Here is a 4164-nt window from a genome sequence, read left to right as displayed (position 1 = left end):
GATGTATCATTTGAACTCCTTCCAACGAAATCATGAATCCTTTCTGGACGTTGGCGATGCATGGTGTGCCATGCTTTCCTTCTATTTTCTTCGAACCTTTATGATGATGCATGCATGATGATGTATGATGATGAATGTATGAATGTATGAGCGAAAAATTCGTGTGAGACCCGTATATTTTATTACTCTTTTTTAAATTAATTCCACGACATCCTTTAAGAACAACCTCACGCCCAATGAATCTGCTTGTGAAAGATTTATACAATATTTGTCAATTCCACTTTAAGAGCATTCCCTATCATGGAATCATTATGCATAAAATTTTTGGCAGAATTAATTGGCAATGGTAACTCCTCTCCATCCATTCTTGTGAGGATAAGTGCCACACCATCAAATCCCTTTTTTACCACATATGGGCGTTCATAATTTGGAGTCCACTTACCCCTTTTGTACCCTATTGTTGAATGCCCTCTTCATTCTTTGAAGGTATAATTGTCCATGGCATGTCGTGGTCAATCTTTTTTCCTCAATGAGATTGGGTTGATCGAACCAGGTTTAAACTCAATCTGCTTCTTCTAACTGGGTTTCCATTAATAATCGTAAGGATAAGATTTCTACTGCGAAGGGTGGTAGTGCTTCCATTCCATATACCAAAGAAAAAGGTGTTGCCCCATGCGATAATCGTGTAAGGAAAAAGGAAGCATTTTGTGCCAATCTTTCTTGATATTTTCATTAGCAACCTCGATTGCCCCATTCATCTTTGGATGACGATGTGAAATTTGATTGTTCAGGTTTGTGGCAATGAGAAATCATGGTTGTCAACATGCATTTGTTCATTATCGTCCTTCTTTGACAGATACTTGCTACCCATTGGGGGTATTTTGCCCCAGCTAAGAATCTCGCATCGAACTGTTTTCGTACTTCATCTTTGATCCAAAGACATTCTGGCTTGAGTGGTAACTTATGTTGAACTTTTCTTTCGTGTTGGTGCCGACTTTTACCTCTTCTCTCTCGCCCTCTTATATTAGAGATTTCAACCTTTTTTTGATGGGGTTTTATCTCATTAAATCTGGAGAGGGTTCCGGGTTAATCATAATCATCTTCCATGTTGTTGATAGGACGCTCAAAATTAGGAAAATCAACTTATTGTGTTCAAAACATTTATTGTCATATAAGTATTATTTAAGTTAAGAAAATTAAGACACGAGATAATTGAAAAAAAAAAAAAACGAAACAAGCATCCTTAATGTTAAACCAAATGCAAAAGAAAGTGTCAACCCGTAACACACAAACCTGAAGGCTCTGGGAAAAGCAGTGAGGGTGATAAAAAAAAAAAAAGCGATTACAAAATTAATAAGCATCACAAGCAAATTCTTTGTCTTCCCATTCTTGGGTTTGCAAATACTTCTTCTTCTTTAACCTCGAGGTATATTTGTAGGAAACCTCTGTCAATCAGATCTTGTTTGTTAGGTACTTCCATGCTCGGCAAGGGGATTGACCTCAACACTAGGTTTGTCCTCTTGGAACTTCAACCATCCTGCATCAATTAGAGATTGTACTTTGAATTTAAGGGATGTGCACATTTCTGTCGAGTGACCGACGACTCCCCCGTGAAAATCGCACCTCGCATTTGCATTAAAACTTTTAGGGTATGGAGGTTGTAAGGGTTTCATTGGGCGAATAGCGGCCAGACCCTTCTTAAGGAGATGAGGTAATAGTTCCGTATATGTCATAGGAATGGGAGTGAAATTTTTCTCTGGGTTCCTCTTAGGATGAGCATTTTGACCAACGTTCTGATCAGGACCCAAGCCGGCTCCAGTGCCCCAAGCATTATTCGAGGCTTGTTGTGGTTGATAATACTCTGGCGGTCGAGGTCTTGTTTGGGAACCAGACATTGTATTGTTCACATAAGGAGGGTAACTCGGGATTGGTCGATAGTTATGAGTGGGCGCATGACCTCTCCACATGGGTATTGCTGATGTTGCANGCACTCCCATTTCCTTTTCTTTTTCCGAGTTAAAAACAAATTTCTTCGAAGTGGTGGCTTGAGACGTAATTTTCCCACTTTTCAGTCCAATCTCGATCCTTTCACCTATGATAATGATATCAGCGAAATTGGAAGACACATTTCCGATCATATGCTCATAAAAAGGTGGTTGTAGTGTGCTAACAAACATTGCAACCATCTCCTTGTCATATAGAGGTGGCTCAACCTGCGCTGCCAACTCTCTCCATTGTTGTGCGTACTCCTTAAAAGACTCTTCCTCTTTCTTTGACATGTGGTGTAATTGTAGCCTGTTTGGCGCGACATGCATGTTGTATTTGTACTACCTTACAAAGGCATCCACCAAATCTGCCCAAGAGCGGATATAGGAGGATTCCAGATGCGTGTACCAACTTAATGCCGCATCAGCCAAACTATCTTGGAAGAGATGAATGAGTAATTTATCATCATGAGCATAGGCAGCCATTTTTCGACAATACATGGTCAAATGATTCTTAGGGCATGTGTTACCCTTGTACTTTTCGAATTCCGGCACCTTGAACTTGTGCGGAATCGTCACTCCTGGGGCCAGACTCAACCTTGTCACGTCACCAAACCCGTAACTTTCAATCCCTTCTATGGCTTTCATCCTGTCTTCAAGTGCCTCAAGTTTACTTTTCTCTTCTTCTGTGCCCGTGTGTATGGTGGCCTTAGTCGAAACATCATGTGCAACAACTGTGTAAGGAGACTTGGTTGTTTCATTCATCTTCATCTCTTTCGTGAGGATAGGCCCTTGAGTATTTATGTGAAGTACGCCATTGGTTATGGGAGATGCCAAAGAAGNGTGCTCTGCCTCTGAATGATCTCCAATGGGTGGTGTGTAACCTGGTGGCAAACCATACATTGGAAACGTAAATTGCGTGCCCACAACGTTATGTACGGGAGGGTGAGCATTATCCTCGGCCTTTGNAGACGAAGTCTCCCCTGCAGTCTTCATGGCTTTCAAAGCCTCCAAAATTTGACTGACTTGATCCTTCAGTTGGCTAATATCGNCCTTTACAGTTTCACGTTCCTCTTCCCAATCTTCCATAGCTTTGGAGTTTGCTCGAGTTCTATAAGGATGCCGTGGAAGTCTCGCCGTTGTTTTTTATTTATATTGTTTTGTTAATTTGTATTAGATGAAATTGAATATGCAAAAATGATGCAAGCTGAAGAAAGGCAAAAAACCCTAGTTCTTGATATCGTTATAATGGAAATTGAAAATGATGAAAGTTTTATAAGTTTATTCCATGAATTTATTAGACTAAATGGTTTTTATTTTGCCTTATTTATTTATTCAAAGCATGACATTTTTGTTCTTGCTTTTTTTAAAAAGAAAAACGTGACACATTGATTGTTATGTATAAAGAAAATGAAGGGAAAATGATAAAAATGTTGCTAATGCATATGATGCATGAAAACATATATGCCAAATAATGATTAAAAGCCAACATGTTTTATGCTTTTAAGATAGGTCCAATGTCCTAAGGTCTAAGCAATGTATATGCAATATCACAGGGAAGGCTTCCTAAACCTAAGATCAAGGCCACCAGAGCTATGGTCCTTTTCACAGNTTTTCCACAACAGTTGGACGCAACTAGGTGTGAAATTGCATGTAAAGAGAACAGCCACTGGCTGGGGTTTTCACGATAGCCAAACTGGAGACAGTCCAGACGTGACACCGCTACACAACCCCTCTAATTCTATGTTGCACTCAAACCCGGGTATAGGGCCCCACTCATGATATGTACAATAATAATAATAATAAAAAGAATAAAATACCAAAATAAATAACGACAATCACATATAAATAAAGGGGAAATAAAAATAAAATAAAACAAAATAAAAGAAAAATAAAATAAAGAAAAACCACAACAATTTTTCACATTTAATTATCAAGGCCTGATTCTCTAGCGTCCCCAGTGGAGTCGCCAGTTGTCGCAACCGGGATCGCGACGGGACGGCGAACCGAAAAACAAACGGGTTTTGGAAAATATTTTGGGAGTCGCCACCATAGTTTATTATGGAAAAACTATGGAAAAACCAAAAAAAAAACATGGTCTACGAAAAAGAGATTTTTAAGTTCGGGAATCGATTACGCGTAAGGAAGGTGTTAGCACCCTACCGCGCCTGCCCAAAGG

Source organism: Vigna radiata, chromosome 9, assembly GCF_000741045.1.
Source record: "Vigna radiata var. radiata cultivar VC1973A chromosome 9, Vradiata_ver6, whole genome shotgun sequence".
NCBI classification, from domain to species: Eukaryota; Viridiplantae; Streptophyta; class Magnoliopsida; order Fabales; family Fabaceae; genus Vigna; species Vigna radiata.
Note: the sequence above shows the minus strand (reverse complement) of the source record.